This window comes from Anoplopoma fimbria, chromosome 19 (assembly GCF_027596085.1).
Source record: "Anoplopoma fimbria isolate UVic2021 breed Golden Eagle Sablefish chromosome 19, Afim_UVic_2022, whole genome shotgun sequence".
Taxonomy (NCBI): Eukaryota; Metazoa; Chordata; class Actinopteri; order Perciformes; family Anoplopomatidae; genus Anoplopoma; species Anoplopoma fimbria.
The window spans coordinates 20,886,749-20,912,994 of record NC_072467.1 but is presented as its reverse complement, the minus strand read 5'-3'; the positions used below and the strand labels follow the sequence as shown (position 1 = coordinate 20,912,994).

Below are 26,246 nucleotides of genomic sequence, written 5' to 3'. Positions count from 1 at the left end.
TTGTAAATCACTTTTTTGTTTCACAGATTTATAATTGAAATGAGAGACACATTGTCAAGAGTTTTTTTGCAAAACACACAACAGCCTGTGCTGTTGGGGTGAAGTGCTTGTGCCTCCATTCGTTTGCACTTTTCTCACAAGCAACTAAGTAGAAAAAGAGGATTGAATAGCCCCGAGTTTTCTGTCCCCACTCTCATAATTGATGCACTTGTTGTTTTCTTATTCACAGTGGGGGTTGAAAGCAAAGACTCACCCTCTCTAGAAAGTACTCTTCGGATGTTATCTCTTGAATAGAGAAACTCTCCCTTCTACCCGGCCTTTGGAGCCAGTGTGTGATTCTGCCTTTGGCTATGGTCTGTACCGTAAATGATACGGCCAGGGCCATTAGCTAGATCTTTGTCTGTTCATAGTGCTGGCCCTTCCTGATAGCTTAAGTGTTTTCTGCTTATTAACCATACTGTCATATGCTCTTTTGTAAGGATGCACATTAATCTAAATGCATGCAAAGTGCATTCAAATTCTTTACGGCAGCCCGCAACAAATCACAAGGGGCTTCATCAGCTAAGAAATGAATGCCAGAGCACTAGTTTTTGCTTAGCTCAGTGTCGACCATCGAACAAGTGATTTGTATTCTTGCTGCCTTGCTTTCCCACTGCCCTGTTTTGCAGTAGCCAATCTGGACAGGGGGTTGTTATCAGAGGGCCTGAATGAAACAGCTGCCTAGCACTCTTCACCACGGCTCCGCTCAAGTCCTTCTGCGCCTTTTTGAAAATGTTGTGTTCTGCCCGTTGTGTCAGACACACGGCCCGCTAATGGCTCCTGGCTCTGATCCAACCTTATCCCACATTCTGAACCTGGCTTTCGTAGCATCAGGCCCCCTCTCACAACTAACAGACTTACCTGGATCATGCCAGCCAGCAACAAGCCTCTGCTTGGTGAAACAGCAGAGGCTTGGTGTCGTCCCCCCCCCCCAATGGTATGCTCCGAGAGGCCATGGCTAGCACCTGCCACTGGTAACACCCAAATATGTAACGACGACGAGAGGGTTTCAGCAAAGCCCTGTGGGTAAGCCACACCGGTTCTTTCACTTCACAAACTAGCCTAGTCACATTGAAATGTTTATTTTTTTTTCTCTGCTGTTTTGGCTCTGCCCTCTCCCTGCCCTTGACTCGGGGAGCTGCTATTGAAATCGAGTGCACGTACAGACTTGTCAGCTCCATGTAGCCACTAGCAGCTAGCCTAAGTACATCACCCTTATCTGTGATGTCACTTGCTTCCTCTCCTGTACATGCTTGTCTGAGCCAGGTCATAAGCCACCCCTCACCCCACCCTCTCTTTAGACCTGTCTGTTTGGCTGTAATGCAGCCTAAGCCTTTTGTTGAGAAGGGCATTAGCCTATATTTGCGGGCATAGGCGCTTCGTCATCCAGACCTGGGAATGGCTGATCCAGATGGGTGATTAGTCACTACTGTGTGTATGTGTCTTTTTAGAGACTGTGAGCGAGCTGCTGTTGTGTGTATGTGACCCAAGAACGGTGAGATTACAAGAGGATGGCACAGGCAGCCTAAATGAAGATAAAACACAGGCACTTGTATTGCCTTATGTCATACACCTCTGTACGTGTATGCGCACATTGATGTGTGGTTCAGTGTGTTTACCATCTGATAGCCATCATCCCTCCTCCCCTCCCCTTGTACTCACATCGCCAATGCAATCTCATCTCCCACTCTGACTCGGCTAGCCGGGCTCCCATCAGCGATTTGGAGTGCAGCTCTCATGCCTGTAGGCTGGCGAAATGATAGCTTTTGCGGGGAAAAAACCCCCAGCTGTTTGCTCACAAAGTATGAGAATGAAAAGTGGCGAGGAGGAGGAGGAGGAGGAAGAAGAAGATGAAGAGGATGAAAGTGTCACCAGCCCTCTTTTGTACAGCTGCAAGTCTCATACAATTTCCCAGAGCAGACCTAACAAAAGCAGGAACACGTGCACCATGAAAGATTAATTGGTTGCTGTTAGCTCTAACTCTCATCATCACCTGCAGCAGCGTTAAGTTGGGAATACGGGCAAAAAAGAAATGCGTTGCCTGGTAATCGGCGAGGATAACAAGGCACCAGGGTGAAAGGCGTTTTCTCTCTTTGGCCACTGGCTGACAAAAAGTTTCCGAAGTCCAGCACACCGAGGAGTTAGAAATTGAAGCTGAGATGCTGTTGTTTTGTCCTCACCTGGTCCAGTTAGCGCAGTGACGGCTCATCAGCTGGCACTGATTGCACCGTGGACATGGTTAACAGCCCATTTAGAGTGTGTGTGTGTGTGTGTGTGTGTGCGTGTGTGTGTGGTACAACACTGTCCAGACACATCTGCCTGGATTTAATTAGTTTTGCCTGGCACAGGGACCCACCAGTCTCTCTGGTGTTTAATAACACCCTCGACAGTGTGCATTTATCAAGGTCTGAATACAGCGGAAGGATCGTGCATTCATTCCGGCCAAATTCACTTTAAAGTTTATTATGTTCTTTTTTTATTCTTTTCTGAAGAAGCTCCTGTTCCCCCTACATGCTGGGTCATGTGGAAACATAATTCCTCTCTGCTGCGCATATTTTTGGCCCCCTTTCAGTCATCTCCTTCTCACTTTTTCTTCTCTCGTCAGTCATTGTATTAATATGTCATGTGTCTGACCCACATTTCCCGGCCCCCTTGAATGCTTCCAGGGCTCTTCCTCTGCCTCGTCCCTCCTGCTCTTTTTGATCAGAGCCATCATGGTGAGAAGTATCCCAGGCAGAGAGAGAGACGGAGGCCATGTTTCGTTGTCTCCTCAATCAGCATCAGTAAGCGCTCCTCGGGTGCAAACGGACCCGCTCCTAAATGTCTCCTCCTTCAAAGTGTCTCCGTTCTCCCGTCTCCTGACCGCAGCGGTTTCTAATCAGGGCAGGAGATTCTTTTTCGCTGGTGAACCAACATGAGCTGACAGACCACCTCCCCCCCTCCCCCCTTACCTATCTTCTTCCTTACCTTCCCTCCACGTCTGTGAATGTTACCTGACGAGAATCATTTGTCAACCCCATCCCCCCCAACCCCAACCCTTCTCTTTCCTTTACTTGCTTGCCCCAGCCACCTGATCCCTCCCTCCTGTTGTGTCCGCCGGTGTCAACAAAGCCGAAGAGCCTGCTGTGTGTGTGTGTGTGTGTGTGTGTGTGTGTGTGTGTGTGTGTGTGTGTGTGTGTGTGTGTGTGTGTGTGTGTGTGTGTGTGTGTGTGTGTGTGTGTGTGTGTGTGTGTGTGTGTGTGTGTGTGTGTGTGTGTGTGTGTGTGTGTGTGTGTGTGTGTGTGTGTGTGTGTGATTGTGTGTGGAGTATGAAGAGACGGAAACTAAACTGAGCAGAGCCGAGGTGCATACAGGTGCAGCTCCTCTTGCCGCCCGAGGGATGGCTGTCAAAGTCTCTTCATTTCGGCCCCCTTCCTTCATGTCATCCCCACTGTGGCCTTTATACGTCTCACTCTATTCTTACTCGGGTCTAGCTAAGCACTCAGGTCTAGCTAAGCACTGTTTTAGGGCAGGGTGGCCCCGAGAGGCGTAGCATCCACAGGGAGGATCCCTCCGGCTGTTGCTCCAGCTGTTGCGCTTCATCTGTCGTTCAACTTCTATGCTCTTGTATCGTATGGATATTGTTTTTGTTATTATCGCTGACTTACTGAAAGGACAATTTCCCCATAAGGGATAATAAAGATTTCTACTACTACTACTGTGATATATTGCATGCCAGAAGGGCCTAAAAAAAATAAAAAATAAAAAAAGATGGCAAGGAATCCAAAAGCAGCAGGAGCAGCAGCTAACGTTGCCCCCGAGCTACTCTTGCAAGCTGAGTGAATGCAAATGGACTTTTTTTTCTTCTAAATAAAGGAGAGTTCCCCCAGCTGTAATAGTCTGAATGTCTAACACAATGCAGCACAGCCCCATATCCCCTCATTCAATTCCACAGCAACTTCCTTTTTGGGTGGAATCAGCTGTCTGATTTCTTCCTCCGTCTGCACACTGGAGGAGATTGCTTTGATTTTGGGGCAGACTTGACCAGATTAAATGGAGTTGGTCCGGGGCCGTGTGGACGGGTGGCTCAGAGCCATCGTCTCATTTGTTTTTCTCATTGTCGCTCGCAGCTCCCCTCCATTTTTGTTCTCTCCCCTTCCTTTTGTTTGCCTCATGCTTCTGCTCAGTATCTGGCCAATGATTGATAAGACCAAATGCCTGACAATGCTTGGCGCGCTGCACGGGATCGGTGGCGATGGCGCTCTTGCTGTGTGTGTGTGTGTGTGTGTGTGTGTGTGTGTGTGTGTGTGTGTGTGTGTGTGTGTGTGTGTGTGTGTGTGTGTGTGTGTGTGTGTGTGTGTGTGTGTGTGTGTGTGTGTGTGTGTGTGTGTGTGTGTGTGTGTGTGTGTGTGTGCTTTAGCAGGGAGATGGGATGCGGCTCACGTCATTTGTTTATCTACCTTTCCACTTCCAGATGGCGCTCAGCAGAAAGAATGTGCTTCTTGACACTCTCTCTTTCTCTCCCCCTCTCTCTTTTCCCTCACTCCTTCCCTTCCTCCAACTCTCCTGTGGCTCACTCCGGTATATGGACTTGGTTTTCGGGTCCAGAACATTCAGCATGAGGTGAGGGGGAAGGTGGTAAGAGAGCCAGGAAGGCAGGCTGGGACTTGAGAGGGAGCCTTGGAAAGTCAGGTGGTAGACTGTGAGTGTAGCCGTGTGTATGTGTGAGTGTGTGTGCGCTGACATATGTGCTAGTGATTGTACCGCTGAGACCGCCACACTTTCCCGTCTCTTCATGAGTATTTGTGAATCTGAATCACAATGCACGAGTGCGCTAGTATGACAACACATTTGAAACACTTGACACATTTTTCTCCGAGGTCATCGAATCATAAAAATCTCGTCTCAGGCAACAATCGAGTCGGCGGGCCCCGGTCCTCTCGGCCGTCTGGATTGATGGACGGTCAGCTCCAGCAGCGGGAGATAATCACAGCGTGTCAGCCTCCACCAATGCAAACTCTTATCTGCGTCTGCCCACTGCCAGCATGCCACAAATGACCACGGGGACACGCATTTCTCTTTATTGTTCCAAAGCCCCGAGGGAGGGAGTGTGTCGGTGTGTGCTGAACTCGGCTCTTGCAGGCGGCATCTTCCACTGGATGAACACATTCACCTGAAGTGCACCTTCACCGCAGGGGTACTTCAACAAAAACCAGCCCCCTTGGTTTGGAAAGTGCATACATTTGTGATAAGGCAGCGCTTTTGAATGTTTATTTTTTCGTTTTTGCCTGCTGCTTTTTTAGATGTATTATGCTCTGTCTGAAGTGTCTGGCGATAAGCCTTTACCCGTTTCCAAGTCCTTACTTGGAAATCCTCTACTGTAGCATGTCAATGGTATCAGGTTATCCCATGGCACTGGGATTTTTTTTTTTTTATAATCTTCTATTATAAAGTTCTAATCTCCTATTTCCTTAACCGTCAAGTGTGAACAAACGAGATTACTTCACCTGATTTTCTTTCGAGCGAAAATGGACTTTAGATGAAATTCGCCTTGTTTCTTGCATCCGCTCTGCTGGTTAAAGGTCTATGAGGGGGATACTTTTCCCAGAGTGCTCTGTGCTAATTGTGGCCTAATGGCGCGCCGTTATAGCAAAGAGTGCTAAAAAGCAGCCGATTGGTGAGGCTTGCTGCCTTTTTCTTTCTGTGCGGGCTGATTACACTGTCTAGTTAATGCACCCTCCTCAGATACAAATGGAGGGTGGTTATTGCATCAGGAGAGACAGTCAGCCTGTCAAAATCGCCCTCTCTAACAGACAAGAGAGGGAGATAAAGAGAGATCGAGTAGAGTGAGAGAGAATATATTCTGGAGAGCCAATTTCACTGAGGGGGATAGAAGCGTGGTGGTGCAATTATGAAATATAGCTTTCTGTTTCAATAATGACCTTTTCTCCACAGGCTATATATAGGCCAGTGTAAATGATTCAGAGAATGGTCCATAGTGTCGTATAGATGATGGCCTGTGGACTTCTATGGAGAGCCAAGACAGTTTCCAGTGAAAAATAGTTTCTCAATGCCACTACGTTGAGCAAGACTGTTGGAAATGACAGCTGGGGACATCAGAGAAAGCAGCGAAGGGCACTTCTCCACTACGCCTTTCCCAAGTTGTCGTCCTTATGCTGCTGTTAGTCACTTCCAGTTCCTATACTGTGTGTGTGTGTGTGTGTGTGTGTGTGTGTGTGTGTGTGTGTGTGTGTGTGTGTGTGTGTGTGTGAGTGTGAGTGAGTGACCGCCTGTGTGTATCTGCTGGATCTTAACAGAAGGAAAAAAGGGCAGTGTCGTCTGTTTTATCTTTCGCCGTAATTAATCACCAGAGGATCACATGATTGTTTCAGCCCGAGATTAATTTTCATGAAAATAAAAGAAGTCTCCTTCATCTTTTTTTGCACTGCAAGTCACACATGAAAGCCCAGCTAAACGTGGCCTCAGCAGTGCTGCCAGTTGGGCCAAACTCCCACTCTGGCTACAGGGCTGCTTACTGTGCATCTGTCTGGATAGATGCTCAGAGGTGGTACAAGCCAGCCGCTCTCTCTGCAGCTGAGCCAAGGCTGGGGGGGGGAAAGAAACGAGGGGTCAGGAACTGAAGGACTCCTTTCTGACCTGCTAATATAAGAAACAGACACTGGTGGAATTTCAAACCCGCTGTAAACCAGAAAACAGGTCTGACTGAGTTAAAAGCATACCCAGGGACTTGAAATATTTACGCATTACCGCTCGCCAGCAGCAATTACACATGCACATATTTATCAGCATGTTTACATGCTCATAAGCACGTCTATGCTCACTCATTAAGAGATGTTTTAGAGCCTGTTTTGTACCGGGCAGTAGTACGCCATTAGACAGTCCTCCTAAATGTATGGAAAGCAAAGTGTATCTCATATGCATTTATGCAGAGATAAACTCTAGGCTCGGACTTCTTCTGCTTGACAGTTAAAAATCCAAAATTGATGCATTTTTACAATGATGAAGAAACTGAGAAATGCTAAAAATATTATGAAACATTGAATCCATAATGAAAATAGTTTTCAATGAATCTTAAATAATTCAGTAATTGTCCGTCAAATGTGTAGGGTCTTTACACTAAATCACTCACTGATGATATAAAGTTTGTTAATATATATATTTTTTTCATAGTGTTGCATACTGTAGATAATCCTGATTATGTACAGTATGACTGGACTGTGGGGTTCTTGGTTGGTTTAAGATCTGTCTTGTTGTAGCTATGTAGTTTAATTAGTTTGGATTTAGAGAATAGTTAAAAGTAGGAAATTCAATCAAAGCAATTTATTTTCAAGCCCTTAACACACTCGCTTATACACCAGCCCTCCACACACATACACACACACACACCTACACATCACCTTTCCCGGCAGTCGGTGAAGGAAGGCCCCCCTGCGGCGCCAGTGTACAGCCATGCCCGGCTCCACACTTATTATGATGATTGCCCGCTAAAGGTGGCGGGACGCCGAGTCCATTCACTCTGCCAGACGGCTTCATAAAAGCGAACGCCGATGGTTCCCAGTGGGCCCTCATCAGCGGCAGCGAGCAGCGAGCAGCGGAGCGCCTTCGGGACTGCTGCTCTCTGAAGTGACAATAGCTTTCCTCCAGATATAGGGGAGAAAAGAGAGCAAACAAGATGGCTGCCAAGCATAAGGAATCTGTTGAATGCCCCACAGGGAGGTCATCCAGGAAGTAATGAGGTGAAACGCTGCAGTAGAACGCTAGCCGTCAATCAGTTTGGACATTGTAGCGTTATAATGAGTGCCTGTTGTGAGAAGTAAGCACCCACATAACTACAGTAGGCAGCACAGTTGACTGTAGATCACCTTTATCCGCCGACGTCTGTCTCTCTTCCAGTAATCTCCTCCAGCCCTCTTTTTTTCCCCCTCATTCAGAACAAGGCAAGGAATGCTACTCATGGACAATTTCCCCGAGCATAATCCAACATCTGTCTTGCACAAATCTCTTTCTGTGGCATTACAACCTTCACTTTCCGCCCCCCTCCCTCCATCTCCACCTCCACCTCCTCTCCTATCTTCCACCCGCCTCTGGTAGCCGTCACAGCCGCTGAACGATTTCCTCTCACTGGGAGGCTCCTCCGAGTCACCGTGGCAGTGTCAAACGAGGCTCCTATTTAAGCTCATTAAATGTTTCCAAGAGAATAGGAAATCAATGGTGCATACCGGTGCGCGAGAACTTTTCTCTTAATTTAATTTCCCCCTCCCCCTATCTTTTTGCACATCTCTCTCTCTCTCTCGCTCTCTCGCTTTTTGTCCCATCAGTCTCGCTTGTTCTCTCCAGCCTGTCGTTCTCCTTTAAGTGGTGGAGGCGGGGTGTTGTGGGGCAACGGTTGCCTTCAGAAACCATTTCGGACTCGTATTCGTGACGGGCACCATGGTGCGAGGCTGCCCAGACTTTTCAGTTTTGTTTAGCCCTCACCACATGGAGGACAATCGACTTGAAAGTTTTGCTCCCGCTGACCTCAGCCCCGCAGTTTCAGCTTTTGTTTCGAGGGATGCTGTTAAGGGAACAGGTTTCAACGAGAACAGAATGTTGCTTTTAAAAAAACATGTAGCATGGGGGTGTTTTGGATTGAGATGAACCCCATTAAACATACAACCACCTCATGCTTCCTTTGCCTCTTGACTTTAACCTAACTTCTCCTATTTTTGTCCATCTCTGTTTTTTGCTCATCAGAAGTTGTTCTTAGATCATGGTGTGTGTGTGTGTGTGTGCGTGCATGTCTGGCAGGGCTTTGTGCTGTGTGAAACCATGCCTGGGGGCCAGGCCCACACCTTCTCTGGAGCTCCTGTAATTGCTCTTTTGGGGCATTGTCTCTGGCTCCGAGCCCGTCTCCATCATTCTCACTCTGTCATTCTCTGGAGCTCTTTGGCCTCCTCCCTTCTTTTTTTAGTTGCCCTCACTCCGACCCCCTTCCCTCTCTTCTCTCCCCGCATGGCTCATTATGGCTGATCCCCACCTGCCCAATCTGGGAATTCTCTTTGCACACACTCTCTTCCAAACAGAGCCACTCAGCAGTTTTCCGAGCTGCCTGTCGCTCGGATAGTTTTGTGTGCTATCTGCTATAAAACAGCTTTGCTAATAGTGTTTGGCCGAGAAATGGAAACAATAGCGCCGTCACATTTTTCCCCTCCAACTGGTGCAAACAGACAGTTTCTCATCTCTGTTCTTGCTGTTCGGCCACCATTTTTCATCAAGCCCCGGCTCCTACCTTTTGTAAACACTAGCCTCAGCCTCAGGCCCCTAACCACAGGCCTGGTCTTTTCCATTTCCATTCCAGCCTCTCATCCAGCTGCCTCACCGTGCCTGTTCCCAGGCTAGGGGCCTTACTTTGAAGGATAATGGATAGGACCAGTTGCAGCTGCTCAGTAGCAGGGCACTATCATAGGAGTTATCTAAGGGCCTGAGTGGCCCGTGATGAATGGCTGGGAGCTGTGTGTCTCCACCGATCAATAAGCCACTAGCACACAGATGAGCTAGATGCCCCCTCGCTCTCCATTCTCCCCGTCCACACATGCATCTCCCACTATGTTTGTGAACTTTTCCCTCCAATTCATGGTCCCCAAAATGGGCCATTGATCTTTTCTCCTCGACTTGTTTTAAATAAAGGCCCAGTATCTCCTCTCCACCCAAGCATGCGAGGTTTCTGACAGCGCTTATTGCTACACTGGCGGCAAAGCACACAAACATTACTTTAGCCTGATCGAAGGCCTGTAATTGGAGAGCAGGGAAAATGATGGGGAGAGAGAGAGAGAGAGAGAGAGAGGGAGAGAGAGAATGAAGCTGCTACCACCCCCACCCTGGAGCACCGCTGAGGTTTCCATCACAAGGTTGATGCAAGCAGATCTCCCATGTGGTTATGCACACTTGTAATGCAGACAAACACACACACGCATACACCAAACAGTCTTTCTGTCAGGGCTCATTGAGCGCAACCTGTCCCAAAGCACCCAAACAGCCCCACCCAATCTGAATTGAAATAGGATGCTGTCAGTTTACCCTCTCCCTTTGTCTCATTGTTGTGCACACGTGTACGTGAGGTCTCTCCAGACCACCAAAGCGTGTTTGTTGGTATTTCTATTGCAGAACAACAGGTGTGTGATAGCTACTATATGTGTTGGTTTTTGATCTGCTTTTCTTTTCTTTTTTTTTTTTTTTTTGCTCTGCCGGCGAGGGATTTGCGATGAAAAGAGTGGACTGGAAATCTCTCTCTCTGTCTCTCTCTCTCTCTCTGTGTCCTCTCCTGGGACTTTCAGCAGTCTGTATTTTCTCTGCTTCGTCCTCGACTCTCGCCTCTCCTCCCACTTCTCTCCCCTTGCAAGCTCTGATCCTTCCTCTGATCTGCCGTTGTCTCCGTCACAAAGAGCAGATTTTTCAGCCCGGTAATTGCATGTCTGTTGGCCACCACACCTGTTGCTGTCAGTGCAGCGGTGTGGTAGCTACGCCCTCTGGCCTCCCTGGCGCTTACCCCCCCTCCCAACCACCACCAGGGAGATGGGGGGTGTAATACGCCGAGCGTGTACAGATGTGGTTTGGGGTGCTCCCACAGTTGATTATGTTTACCTGTAACCTTGAGCTTCACCTCTAGCGCACAAGTCCGTGCAAATGCGTGTGTGTGTCTTCTTAAACAAAAAAATGTGCTGATGCTTGTTACTCTCTCTCTCTCTCTCTCCCTAATCCTCTCTTCTCCCCTCTCCTCTCTCCCCTTATCCAGAGCCCGGGCCCTTAATGAAGCTGGGGGTCAGCAGCAGTGTGCGGCTAATTGGCCAAGTTTGCCTGGGGCTCCGGCTGCCTGTGATTGAAGTGTCCAGTGAGGGCCCACTGTGCAGCCGCCGCTGCACCCTGCTCTGTTCCGCTCCAACAGCCAAGACGCTCACTGCACCCCTGTCGGCCTCTCCCTAGTGAGTAGCACCCGAGGTCATTCTATTTTCACTTACATTCCTCGTACTTTGTCCAGGTTTCTTTTCTACTTGTATTATTTTTCACGCAACGAAGAGTCCTCAGGCTCTGACTTTTCTCTGAATCACTTGTCCCACATGTCATACTGTGTTTTCTCTGAGAAACATTTATCTTTTTTTTGCCTCATTTTTCAAAACTTCTATCTGTCTCCTCTAACTGTATTTTTTTTTTTGGCTAGACTAGACCACATTTGGTCATAGCATTTTCTTACTTCCCTAGACTTCTACCACCCTCGCACTCTTTCTCCTCACTTGCCACAGTAGGATCCGGGCAATTACTACGGTCCCCCATTGGCTAGCTGCCAGAAAGTAAAAAATACTTCCAGCTCCTATTTCTCTCACGATGGGCGCAACAGTCCCAGCCTTAGCTTAGCTGTATTACATTGCTCTGAGTTAACAGGAGGAGTTGGAGACGATGGAGGGGTGGGGGTGCCTCTAATTAATCCAGCCTACACTTCCTACTCGTTAGGGAAGTCCTGGCTCCCATTGTTTGGCTGTCAGTGTGAGAGTAGAGGTAGCAGGGCGATAGTGTGCTCTGGGGAACGACTGAGCAGATAGGGTGTACAACAGAGGGGAAGAGAGTGAGGCAATCGCTGACCGTCCCACAGGGGAGATACACAGGCAAGGGTCACCCCCCAAGTGCCACAGTACACCAATGAAAACACTTTTTTGTGTGTGATTGCGTTCATAGAAGTGGAACATTGCTGGCCAGGAAATGGTCAACACTGTGTGTTTGTGTCAGGAAACAATGGTCCAATTATAAGTCAAGTCCTGGCCTACAGTTTAGGGTAAGTTATATTCTGTCAAAACTTTATTTGCACACCAGCAGGTTTCTATGCTTGTTTATTAAGGGCTGAAAAGTAATTAAATCTGCTCTGATGCTCATTAAATGAAGAACCCCAGCAATTAACCGCTGCTAAAGTCGTTTTATATAGACAGCTGTAAAAGCTTCCTCTGTTCATACTTCACCGAAGAGTGCCAAAACGACCATGTTTAACCATGAGTCACTCAGTCAATGAGGTGAATGTAAAGGTGAGGAATATTAACATGTAATTGTACATGATGTATACTGTACTTGGGTTTACTCACCGCTCATTACTTCCTCCTAAACGGTTTCTGGGGTGTACTTTAAAACCCAAAGCTGCCACAAAGCCTCAGGACTTGCCGGTTTCTTAGTGTGCCACACTCGTCCATCTGTGAAGGGTTTAGCTTGACAGACGACTTCTTTTCTCACTCATCTTCTCCATAATCAGCTGCTTGCTTAGGTCATAACTCTTGTGCTCCACTTTCCATCACATTTCCTCTAGTATGCCTGCCAGCCTGCCCGCTGGTGTTAAAGAAACACAAAATATGGCTCATTTGAAATGTAGGCTACCCCAGGTGGTTGTCCTAGCTGTGCTGAATTAATAGAAGTAGGGAGGAGACCTAAGCTACACTTGTGACTCAAAACACAACATTAAAAATTCACTCGTCCTATTTTTAGAGTTTTGTTCACAGCTTTTATCCCTTTGTTGTTCCCACGCTTCATCTCACATCCCAGAAGATGGTGTAAATGTCATGGTAATGACATGCTTTTTGGTATCCATGAGGATTAGGAGGTGTCAGTCATTTCTCCCATGAGGCTGTGCCTTGGCAGAACCCTGGTGCAGAGAGGTTTCTCAGGGATGAATGAATTTGAATGCACAAGAGCAAACAAATCTCTTGTTTTTGTCGTCCTTTTTTTTGCAGCTGTTTGCGCAAGACTGACCTTTTTATCTGCTGTGTTACTTTAAGATACTTTGAACATTAATAAATGCATTCAACTATGCAGCTCCACACTCTTATTCATGTTGGAGATGCTCATTTAGTTTAGCCTTTTAAAATGTGTTTCTTTGAAGGAAATGGAAAGAAAATAGGTACATAAAAGACAATTAAATGGATAGTTATACCTTTTGACACATAGTATTTCAAAGAGGAAGCTCATACAAAATATTGTCTTTGGAAAAGCCTCCAGATTTGTTTAGATTATAACTAACTGCGATAACGGCAACACTTTTTGAAGCTGGTTCAGGTTAATCAATTCAGGGGGAGAAAGCTGTCCAACATCAAAAGTCCTTCATGATATTTGAATTTAGTCAGAATTTGACTTTAAATCTCCAGAGATGAGAGTGAATAATTAATTTGTCAAACTGAGTCAAAGTAATGATCCTTACTTCAACATCTGGGATCTTTGGAAACTGAAATTGTCACATGATTAGTCAAATGACAATGTGTCATGTAATCCAAAACTCATTTCTATGATAAGGTCATTATGGTAAAAAATAGCACATGTTGAGAAACCTCAAGGTCATGCAATGTTATTATTATTTTTTTCTCATTAACCGTAGAGTAATTTCTGTTTTCTCTGCGGTGCTAAATGTATAATTAATTTCCAGCTTTAAAAATGTATCATCATCAAAGCAAGGTATTGCAGTACTCGCATTAAAACCAACTGAAAATGCCGCTAGCCCCCTCAAGACAAACCTGCCAGATGATAAACTCAAATCACCGCAGGCCAACACAGACACAGGGCCCTCATCACCAGCCTACGTTTGGCAAATGCCATGTCCTTGCGGTACCGAAATAATATAAAACGCCTTGTTCCTGACTCATCACCCCACCTCCTCCGAGCTCCCCCAACTCCAACATGGAACTGTAGCCCTCCAGTTTTCCATCGCCCCCTGTGAATATCCAAGCTGTCGAGGCCGACTGGGCTGAACATTTTCTTGCCAGGGCACAGTTGGAACAGATCCGGCCTCCGGGCCACGTATAATGCTCCACTCCAGCCCCTGCAAACAAAGCCTGCCCTGCGCAACTGTCATCTAAATGCTAAGCGCTTTGGATCGTTACGGTAGATTCCTTTTGTACATACTTAATCATTTTTTGAGACGGCTTGTCCTTTAAAGCTTTACATGCTTTGCAGCTTGCTGAGCACGAGCTGCTGTCTGAGCAGGTTGTGTTAGTCCCTGAATTTGAACAGAATTATAAAAAGAGAGTCTTTTGTTAATCAACAAGGTGTATGATTGCAGAAATCTGTATAGACGACGCAGGTGCTTTTTGTGTGGTTCAGCTAGTTGAGGATTATGGGCTGTTCTTTACTCAGAGGCAAAGTTTTTTGGTGCAACAAAGTATCGCAACGGTTATCTTTCAGATGATGGTATAAGAACTGTCTGCCAAGTTAATCGGCCATCTGCACCCTTGGGGGCTGAGAAATGTGGACGTCAGGCTGTACGGGAACATAAGCTAAACAGTCCGTCCCACTTTAAGGGGGAGGAACGTTGAGAGACAGACTCCAGACGAGCCTCTCAAACTGTTTCATATCAAATCCACAGACCTACAAATCTCCACAATGATCTGCCAAGTTCCTGCAGAATTCACTGGAGCAGGCATAGCAGAATTTCACACCCGCGCCCCAGCCCCCACTCCCCTCCTCTCAGCCATCACTGGACGACGCTTGGCAGCAGAGGGTGATGAGAAACATCTGCGAAAGTCGGTGTGTGTGTGTGGGAATGGTTGAATACACTCACCAGATAAAACATTTTTGTTTTTATGTTAGTTTTTTTATTTTTGGAGGGAGCTTTTACATAGCAGCAGACGAGTCAATTATTCTAACATAGATCTCACAGTAGACTGAATGAAATATGAATATAGATACCACATGCAAACTGTTTTAGTAGTTAAAGGCTCCAGGGCAGATTTTTTTATAACCGATTCCGCTGCTCTATTGGCAGATAAACGAGCAGGGGCAAGTGGGAAAAGAAGAGATGATAATGCACTTCCTTTGTAGCTAAATTACTTCCTGTTGATGGCAAAGAGGAAGTAGAGGCAGCCCCCTATTGGCATCATTTTCCTACTTTTACTCATTTTTCTTGACAATAACAATGTTGTGTGTGCATGCTGACTATTATATTGTCAGGAAAAAGAACCTATGAAACAATGATTCAGCAGGTCCTCCGGATGCTCCTGTGCAGCTGCCAGAGATGTGACTGCTCGGAGTCACTGAAGTCTCTTTTATTTGGGTGTGCTGAGCAATATAAATAATGAAATGGAGCCAGTAATTGGTGGTTCTTGGTAATTAGGACCAAGCTGTCAGCTAGCAAAGTTGCAGTCTGATGGCGGTGCAGCAAGGGCAGTAATTACTATTATCTATGGGGGTTGTTGACACAACAATAATCCCATTCTTAACCAGGATAGTGGAGCTTATGTTTGCTGTCCCCTTTTTTAAGAGGTTCATCCACAATAATGCAGCCGACATAAATCCTTAAGTATTTGTGTTAATGTCCGTCAAGTCGCTAACGTAAACGTAGAGGGAGACCCCATGGCTTTTAATTTTCTGAATTGTTGCAAAGCTTGTCCATATTTTTCACAAGTTAAACAGTTAGACTTTTTCCCCCTGCAAGCGGTGTGACGCCCAACCGTAAACAGCATTATCAACTATCTCAGCAGGTTTTCTAATTCCCCTGTAATCCTGTCATTTCATTCATGGATACCGCCTGGGTTATTCTGGGCCCGGAGCATATCTGCCCGCCTGTCTCTGCTCCTCTGTGTGAGAGATTGGATTCCCCGACTCCCCTCCTGCTCCGCCTTTCCACACACACACACACGCACACGCACACGCACAAACACACATGTTCATGCCCAAGTGTTCGCTCATCTCTTGTCGGATCCCCATAGTGTAAATGGGCTGGTCAGACCTGAAGGTGTATATAGGGTAGAGGACAATGGCACCGTATAGCGTTTAGGGGATGATTCGGGTGATTGCGGATAATAACTCGCCCTCGCTGAAGTGAAATTCCGCTCATCTGGCTCAAGACTTACAAGCGGAGCATTTGCCCCCATGAGATGAAGCGAGTGAATGGCCTCAAAAGCAGAGTACCCAGGTGACATTTCCTCCTCCTGAAACCCATGCAAAGTAATGAACCTGCCAGAGACTCGCATGACTTTATGCAAGAAAGTGTGATTATCGGGTGATTTGAAGGGGGCAGCTTGGGGATGTGAGGGTGAGTGAAAGGCAGATGAGCTGCTATTTTTCGACTATACTGTAGCACACAACACGCAAATTGCATCTTCTCTGAATTAAACATGTGGCACCTCGTTGCTTGAGGCGTGATGGACATTAAGACATATTGCGAGGCAGAGAAAATGGCTTTTTCAGTAGGTTATTTATAGTAAAGACATTGTATTCATTTGATTATAATAAAACATCCATTAGACTCTGAGTGAACGGCATGGGGAGGTGAGGCCGGCAGAGTGCAGCTCAATGTAATAACAATTGTGCGTCTGCCCTAAATGAGCCAAGGAAAAGAGCGGGTTCCTGCAGATATTAGTTTCCTTTGTAGGGGTGCTCGGATCTGCTGATATGCTTCATGAGGGGTAATAAAGAAATATATCTGTTTTTATTGTGCCTCGGCGACAGAGTTATGTTTAGAGCTAGTATAAAGAGCTGGGACATGGCGTAAAATGATATTATGGCCCATTAGATGGGGGCCCGAGCTAAGCGTCGCTAGCGGTAACCGAGGACTGGGGGTAATGGGGCCGCGGCGCATTGTCTGTGATCTGCTCTTTCACTTCTCACTGATTGAATCGTCTACAACACTGGCACTCCATCTCCTGGGGAACCCGAGTAGACGAGGTGATTTTGGCTGAAGACATCATTCACTCAAACCTGGGAGATAAGAGAATTGGGTGAGGGAATTGGAAGGAAAGCATTCTGTGAAATGTAAAGCAGAGGTGACGTTCGGGAATAATTGCTTGATTGTTGTGTGGAACGAACCAAGGTGTATAGATGTTTAGTTCTGGAATAGACATAATCTTGTTCTTTATTGCTGCGCATAGGGTCTCTCACAACAAAACAATAAACATGTTTTATTTTAGTTGCATTTCTTACTGTGAACCGAGGAAAATATGGTTTAGCCTGCTTATGCTGCAGTACGGCCATAACCAATGCTCTCAAGACTCGTGACCTTGTATCTCTGTCTCTGTGGTCTGGAACTCTACAGAGCTGGCCTTCTACTGCTGGGGCTTTCCCCAGTGAATGTCAATGGAAGGGGGTTAGGATCATTTAAAGGTGCTGTTCAGTCTGGCAGAACCTTTAACGCGCCCTTCCCTTAGGTCCCACTCCGGTTTGACACACTGTAAGGATATAAGGAGTCTGCAATGGTTGAGAAGCAATAAATTGGCATACCTAGCTCGAGGCTTGTCTACACCTGGAAACCCAGCTGTAAACTCAGCTTCACCTCTAGTCTTTGTCAAAGCTACACCCTTCCAGTGTTGGAATAGGCGAGACATTGTGTTGAGCGGCATAGTTTATCTGCTCTCCCGCGCAGCCGGCATGGGGGCTCTGGGAAGTAATCTGAACCAAGCAGGCAAAAGAATTCCAGGCATCCTGAATGGAACCAGATGTTCACTACGTCTCAAAGTGCTCTCGATGACTTGCACATAGGACACAGGGACATAAATGAACGCGCTTCTGGGGGCATACACCCAAGCTTACAATAACAGAAATCCTGCAGGGCAGTCTGGCTTTCATAACAGAAGCAGATGATATGATAAGAAAAGGGCCACAGCAGGCTTGTTTATGTCAGCGTGGTCCTCCTCCCCCCTCGAATAGATTACCAGTCGGATTGTGATGCCTCTACATGTTTGTACATGTCTGGCTGTATTGACCCAGAAAAGAGCAATCACCCACACCTCAATCAGCCTTTTTTAAACGGTTTCCCATATCTGACCGGTCTAATTTTTTCCTACATACTTGGTTTTTTTTTGGTGATAATCATCTTTTAGAACCTAAGTGATATCTCAGAGGAGCTATGGTACAAAATTATCAAGAATAGGACTGGGTTGAGGCTATATATATATATATATATATATATATATATATATATTATATTAATTTATATATTTTTTTAATTTTACAAAGTAAAAACTGGTCATGCCATTCCAAACAATTATTCTGTAATGCATCAAAAAAATGTTTGCCTGAATTGCGATGTCAAACAAGTAGTAGTGTCCTTTTCAAGATAGTTGTTTTGACTGGTCGTAGAAAAAAACAGAAGACAGTTTTCAAGAATAATGACAGCTCTACTCTATTTAAGTGTCCCAGTGAGCCACCAAGCACAAAACCAGATAAATAGAACTGGAACACCTAAATGAAATGGGATTATTAATGTTATTGATTATATTATTGATTATACTATAATATGTCAACATGTCTGCCAATAAAAGTTCTACAGATATTAACATGTCTGATTGCCCTGTAAAAGCTATTAATCACATGTTGTTACTTTCAAATTTTAAGTCTCTGTAAAAATCATCAAGTGTTAAGAAATGGTTAACATTACCAGCTGGTTTCTGGCATTACACCCGTATTGCATAAGTTTTAACCCCGAGGCCGTGGCTAAAACACTTAGATGCTTCCGCCAGCGACACACAAAGCCTTTTCAAATCTATTCCACGTCCAAAGACGTGTTTTTCCTTCTACTTGGCTCCACTATACCATCAAAGGAAGTGGTGTTCATCGGCCCGGCTTATTGCTGGCAGGAATGTGTGACTAAGTGTGTGCGTGCTTGTTGCCTGAACATGTAGGCCCGTATCAGCCATCACCACAGGAAATGACCGACCGTTTTCTTTGAAGTCCCAGCGGAGTTTTTCATTATTTCTACTATCTCCAGAGACACAAGGAGACAGACCCGCGCTCTCCCCCCCCCCCACCCCAACCCCCTCTCACATTGCTGATGCTCTGCACTCAACCTCCGCTGCTCCCCACTCAGAGCTTTGCCACCAAATGCTTGTTAGAATGCAGAACAAGCGTCTATTAGCATAGAGTATGGGAGTGCTGGCTGCCACAGGGCACAAACCCTCACCACTACCCCCTCTCTTCTACACACCACACTTGCCTGAAAAGGCTGAGAGGGCACGTGTAATTGCATTTTCCTCTCCCCGTGCTGAAACTCAAACGCAACAAACGGGAAATTCTAAGATTCCCCCAACCTTGGCCCATCCTTCCGCTTCTTCTCTTTCTCAGTTATTCCCACCTCTCACCTCCATCCCCTTCGAACCTCCACTTCCTCTTCTCTAGGCTCCTAGCATGTCGAAATGTGTGGCGTGCGGAGATGAAATTAATTGGATCACAGTGTAGAAGTGTTCAGCCCACATGGCGCACCGCTGTGTGAGGTAGGGGTTGGCACGCGCTCGCCAGAACCAGGAGATGCTCCGCTGCCAGTTTGTGCCAATCTGGAGCTTCCTACTCACATGGAATCAAATCTTTTCTCACACACACACACACACACACACACACACACACACACACACACACACACACACACACACACACACACACACACACACACACACTACGTTATACTCTACTCCCCCCCCCCCCTACACACACTTACAAACAGCAACTGTCTCCTCTCCAGCGGCTCATACAATATATATGTACAACTTTCAGAGCAGGGAGGCAGATGTGTTGTTTATCTGCCAGTAGGGCGCATGCCAAAGCAGCGTGCTTGGGTTGGGTGTGGTTGAAATCTGGGTTGGGGAAATCCCTCGTCGAGGTTATTACATGCAGTAATGCTAATGAAGCTTTTGCTCCAGTAATGGCATTAGTAAATGGAAATGCTAACCCTCATGTTCAAATTGAGCATCACAATTTACAATGACAAAATCCTGATGACTAAATATCCAGTCCACTCTCAATGGGACAATCTGGATCATGTGTATGTTAATGAAAGGCTTTTATGAGATACAAAGGCAGAGGCTCTGGGCTACAATTAGAAATGCTAAGCATGTGTTACTCCGTCCTAAAGTCGTAAATTTTTGGTGACGTGTGCAGATACAATACTTGAGTGTCTGTGCCGACACCATAGTTTGATAAATATAAACCCTTATTTTTTAACCAAACCTCTTTTACCTTTTTTTTTATGTTTTTAACACAATCGCCTATAAGAGGATGCACTTAATATCTAATAAGGGCATCAATGTTTCCTCACTGAGAGGGGCAAATATCTAATCATAGAATAAATGAAAATGATATTTCTATTTGTTAGAACTCAAAAAGCATCCAGAGTCGATACACAGCCGTACTCTGCCCAGCTCTTCCATTATCTGTGTGGAGCCTGTCCTGTGTTGTTATGAATGCTTTCTCTGTTCAAAGGTTGCTGTTTGTTCCCCCCTCGCTGTCTGATCAGTGCTGTGTGGCTGTGGCTTTTTGACTTCTCTGTTTGGCCTTCTCCCTCCGTCCGTCCCGCTGGCTGGCTTTGTCTGATTTATGACGGTCTGGAGCTAATGGTACAGAACCAGGATTTGTGTCTGCGGTGTTGTGACTGGACCGGTGTCGGCTCATTGGCCTCCTCACTTCTCTCTCTGTCTCTCTCTCGCTCTCCCCCTCAGGATGAGGTGAGCAACAGAGTGAGATAGCCGGTGAGCGACTCGGCTGTTGATCAGCATCCCTACGCTGCGATTCATTGGTCTTCACATACCCCCCCCCCCTCCTCCCTGTTTCTATTCTTTCCACCAGAGAAACCAGGCTGCAGGCTGGCGGGGAGCCGACTCACCTTCAGACAAGGCCACCACAACCAGACCTTGCCTCACCTTTCATCCCTTTTCATTCCTCACACTCCCCCGGCCCTTCCTCACACACACACTCACTCCCACGTACACAGTCTCCCTCTCGCTCTCTGTCCCTCTGTGTCGCCACTAAAGACCGGGGCCAGGCTGCGAGGCAGGCAGGGGGGCTTGTATGTGGAACTGTGTTAATTAGCGCACGAATCTGGAGACGAAAGTCACGTTATCTTCCGCCACAATCCCCCTCCCCCCTCTCCTCCAAACACCCCTCATCTCGCTCCTGCTCCCTCTCTCCATGTCTCTGGAGGTTGCTTCCATCACGCCGCTTGCGTCGCCAGGTTTGTGAAGGATGTCGCCGCCAGCTGTCTTTTTCATGGACGGCTGCCAACCTCTCCCCATATCTTCCGTCCGTTGTCATTACCTCATTTATTCCCTCTCTCTCTCTCTCTCTCTCTCTCTTTTCCCACCTCCCGCCGCTCATCTGTTAATGAACTCCGTGTCTCGAGCCCGTTTGTGTTTTCCAGCCTCGTCTCAGGGAGAGTATGTTTCTTTTTAGGCGAGGACAGGGTGTTGTGTAGCCCTCGTTGGCACATCGGCGCAGTGGTACCAAGGTCGGGCAGGGGCGGTATGGCCCAGGTCGCCAGACAGTCTGTGGCCGCCACACCATGCCAGCCTTGCAATCTGTGTGCAGTGTGTTAAGTGCAAAAAAGACACTCCATTTCCTTCTTGGCCTGGCAGCGTTTGCCTTCTTCCGCGAGCCCCGATAAAGGTCAGGAAAGCATGGGCTGACAAAGAGAGCTTTCATATGCCATCTGAACAATGAGAATCCTAATCGATCGGCACATTCTGTGCCACCTTCCTCTCTTTCCACTCGGCCCAGCGACATCATTTCTGCATGGTAGCAGCCCTGCCACGGCGCTCTCGCCCCTGATTGAGTTCTTTGCACTGTGGGTGAATTGTTGCAGAGTCCAATTGTGAGTTTTAGATAGAAAGAGATAGTGAAAGACAGAAGTAGAGTCGATTATTGTGTCTGAGCCATTTAATGTAGTTGAAAAGATGGCTGATGTAGCCCACGCAGGCTGCATGCCACATATGTTTCTTTTAAACTTAAAATTTGTCTATCTGTGTGGTTTCTTGTCCATCTCTGTGTGAATCCATTTGTGTGTCTCTGTGTTTTAGTTGCTGAGTAGCTCCGTCTCCCCTGGTGTGCGAGTGCTGTTAAGCTCTCCTGCACTTTATTTGACCCTGGCCTCTTGTGAGGTGTCATAGCAAGCCAAGTGTAAAACAGATGTATGCCAAATAAAGACATGAAATCCCTCACACACACACACACACACACACACACACACACACACACACACACACACACACACACACACACACACACACACACACACACACACACACACACACACACACACACACACACACACAGTGAGTCAGTCGGTCCTTTTGTTCACACAGTATAACTTTTGCTCCAGGGAATTCTGGCTTTATAAATTGAGCTCACTTGGCCTTTGATTTGATCAATTAATCTGCACTGGCAGTGCTTGATGAAGGACACACAGGCCAAGGCTAATTGTGCCTTTAAACCAGTTGCATATAAAATAATTTCCATGTCATTAGTCACTCTGCTACAAATCTGAGAGGGGCTTTCCTGCTCCTGTATCTCCAAAGCTTCTTCTTTGCGTCTTTTGTGTTGTTTATCAGTTTTTTTCTGTTGCCTCCATTTGTCCTTCACCACCCCAAGAAGCCTCCCAATAGTATTTAATTCATGGTTATATACGCATTAAAGATCTGGTGTTTTTAAATATCCTCTTTGATGAGCCACTTTGATACCCTTGCTAGAGCGAGCTGATTCCACCATCAGGGGAATTAAGGCCGCTTTTGTACACTGTCGCTCATCGCTGCCACGCAGAGCTGTTATCGTGCCTTCTCTCAGAGAAACAGAGGAATGAGGACAGAGAGGTGGGAGGCAGATTCCGTCTGATCTCCTGCCTCTCTCAGAACCATCTGTCTGGTGCTGGCCCGACATTCTGCGCCGCTTAGTATTAGCACTTACCAATATATACATTTCTCACATCTCGCTTTTGAGAGGAGTCGTACCCCTCGCTGAGTTATGCTCGCCAGGAGATGGGAAGCGAGAGCAGATTGGGAGCCGGGCAGAGCTGTGGGAGCGATGGCTGCCATCGCTTTATTATAGGGAGGGGTGGGAGGGAAAGGGTGCACACTATTGGTTGGATAATGGAAGCAGTGCTGCGGATTGGCTGTGTGATCGTAGTTTGTAATATATCCCAGGCTGGCTAATGGGATATGTTTGTTTCCAGCAGCTTGATATCACAGCAAGCAACATTAACTCTGAATACAGCCTGGTATATGGGCACATCTATCATTTGTATTCGTACACCGATTGAATAGCATAAGCAACAGGTCTTACGCAGCAACATTGTAAAGTCACTTATTTGTGTGATGAAAAGCCTCCGACGCCCACACTGAATATGTAAAAAGCACGCATTAAACTTTTCTTCATGCCGTGTTTGACAAATTATTTCTGCTGTTAGAGGTGGTGTTGCTCTGTTAGTCACAGTTAGAGGTTTAAGAAGTTTTGGGGGGCACGAGCAAAATGATATTCACAGATGCTAATAAGCTACATACAGCGCAGCACTCCTGTCAGTTGTCAGTGCTATGTAAGCTTCTGAGTCGTACAGCAGGATGATTTGGTGTTAAGTCTGTCTGCGCCTCTTTTTTTTTTTTTGGGGGGGGAGATATCTTGGGGTGAGCAGCTTTTATCCAAGGCTTCCATTTCTCTTTAGAGGCTGGTGACTGACTCTCCCCCCCCTCCTCCTCGGTTCCTCGCTGCGGTGAAATGGAATTGCTTTCTCGTTCGTTAAAGATTTTCTTGTCGCTGCCTCGTACTACTCCAGGAGTGAGATCACTTCAAATGGCTGAAAGTTCTCAAAAACCACTGGAGAATTATGGTGTGGCAGCAGCGATGTGGGGGCGGATTGGTGAGCCAACATAAATAAAGAAAATTGCTTTTTTTTCAGTTTTTTTCCAAATTAAATCTGTTTGGGGGGATTTTTTTTTTCTTTTTTGACAACACAAATTAATTCTGGCAAGTTGTCGCTTTACATTAAAGCATGAAGTGGCCTGCTGGTGTAAGGCAAAGCAATCCTTCTCCTGGTTGCCATGGAAGCAGATGCGTTGTAGCATTGGGCACCAGCCGTGTTGGTTCTGCCAAAACCACTGCCCACCTATATCCTATAGGCTTCTCCGGGGGTGAGTGGTTCAGACCATCCAGTCTTCTCTGTGGGAACATTTTGCCCATTTTGGAATTGTACTGGCATTTTTAAAAACACTGTTCCCATGTGAGGCTTACCCCGATCCTTTCATGTGATCATTCCCTCACACTTTAAGAATACAACAGTAGAGGATAATCTTCATGTGCTCTGAATAATCCCACTCTTCTTAAATGATGTTTCTTTAAACACCTGTTTGCCGCGAATAAGCCTGATGAACTCCTCCTCCAAGCCTTCCATTACCTCTCCACTTACTCTCTCCTCCTTCAGTCAAACTCTCATCATCAGTTCCATCTGCCCCCCAAAACAACACAACTGCTCCACGCGTCTCCCACCCATGCCCCAGCACCCACAGCGTTGGTGCACCAGTGCAGCATTGCTCCGGTTGTGTGTGCAGCGCCAATCTTAATCACATTGGGTGAGCACACCTGTGAAAACAGATGTCCGCCGGGGCTGGCATGCTGTTCCTCTTTAGGGTGGAGCGTCGGCGGATGGCTTTCCGCCACTCCTCCTCCTCCTCCCCCTCATCCTCCCCCTTCCTCTGCACAGAGTTTCTCAGGTCCCCAGCAGGCGAGCTTGGCCCCGACACCCAGACAGGAAGTGCACACGGCGGCATCAGGCAGGGAAGAGGAAGCACCGGTCCCGCGGCTTTACGCCCCGCTGTTTACTTTAATATTACTCCTGCTCACAGATGATAATGAGAAAGTACGATCAACGACACAGAGCTCCTCTTACTCCCAAATGGGCAAACATGTTGTTATATTATTAAGTACAAGATCAATTCCAAAGGAATTTGAAGCTGCTATCTCCCGAGATCAATTTTTTTGTCCTTTTTAATGAGAGAATTTGATAAACACCAGGTGTTGACCTTCAAAATTAACCTCTTGGATTGCGAATGGATCTCAGTCATAAGAATTGGCTTACGCTGTAATTTTCCCTATAGAAAGGCATTAGTGCAGGCATGCTAATTCCTCTATACGATTAAGTGCTTTATGGTGGCATTAGCCAACACAATGTTGTGTTTTGTATAATTACGTCCTTATCCGATAGAAGCCATCTTTTGAAGCCAGTGCCATGCAACTGTGCTTCTGTCTAGGGGCGTTTAGAATAATGTACGTCATTAAATCGGTTTGCCAGATAACTACCGGACAGAATGATATGTATTAGTGCATTTTAAAAAGGCAATAAACGCATCACTAGCCTAAGTAGAAAAGGATTATGTGTGTTTTTATCAAGCTGCTCTTTTCCATTCACCGGTCTACCAGCTCTTCTATTTCATACTGCCAAAACATCCTGGCTGCCCAGTTTAATAAAGTTATCCAGGTGCCCAAACTACGGATACACAGAGGTGGCCAAGACCAGGCAGAGTCACGCACATTCTTGCTCTCACCCATGTTTACATTAGCCGATGCTTTTTAAGGGTTGGTTCATACAAATTACTACAGATTTTCTAGGTTTCTAGCCATGCAGTTTTCTGAGATGTCTGCTGCCATCCAAGCACAGTTTAGGTGAAAGGCATTTTGTGTGTGGAGCTCAAAGCAGTGAAGAAATTACATAATAAATAAAATTTAACATAAGGGTCTCTTTCCAGTAACACAGTCTCCATTATGCTGGATAATCCATCCCATCGGAACTACTTTCTACTAAAGAAGTAGTCCCTGTAGCCCAATTTAGATGGGATTTATATCTCTGAGTGGCCGTGACGGGGTGATTTCAGTTTTAACCTGCGCCAGTGATTTTAATCTGGTCTGGACTGCATATGTGTTTGATTTTTCACATCTGGCCCAGTAATAATCACAGTCCCAATTATCTACAGTTTTTTTGGCAAACTAGCTGGTCCCGTCTGGAGAAACACTTTGCATTTTAAAAGTGTATCTCTACATTTCTAAACGTATAGCTGCGTTCAGTGTGACAACTACAGAAGTAGAAAAGGATTTCCCTACATGACAAATCAACTCAAACAACACAGGCAAAAATAAAGAAAAACTTTATGAGACAACCACTATATTGCTACCTAACAAATAAGCCGTTGTAATGTCATGTTACAGGTGATTCTGTCTTTGCCCGTCTACCTTTTTTACATTTAACACTACTGCATGTGTCAATCCCTTTCTAACTGTAAACACAGTCTGGTTGACATTCAGAATGAGACATTCTCGCAGTTTGCAACTGTATGTGTTAAAAACTAAATTACAACAAAATAATTACTGGTGAGAAATTATAATGTATAAAAAATAATACTAAACTCATAGGTGATGAAGTGGATTTTCCTGCAGCTTGTTGTCTATCACAAAACCAACTCCTGCAGTTA

The 26,246-nt window shown here is 46.2% G+C and overlaps 1 protein-coding gene across 1 annotated transcript in view; it reads left to right on the top strand.

Moving 5' to 3' along the window:
• The window catches only part of plxnb2b (plexin b2b), a 114,376-nt gene that overhangs the window by 12,736 nt on the left and 75,394 nt on the right, over positions 1–26,246 (top strand). The window contains 1 exon segment of the mRNA XM_054619226.1: positions 10,811–10,997. The gene's annotated coding sequence lies outside the window, so the exon portion shown is untranslated.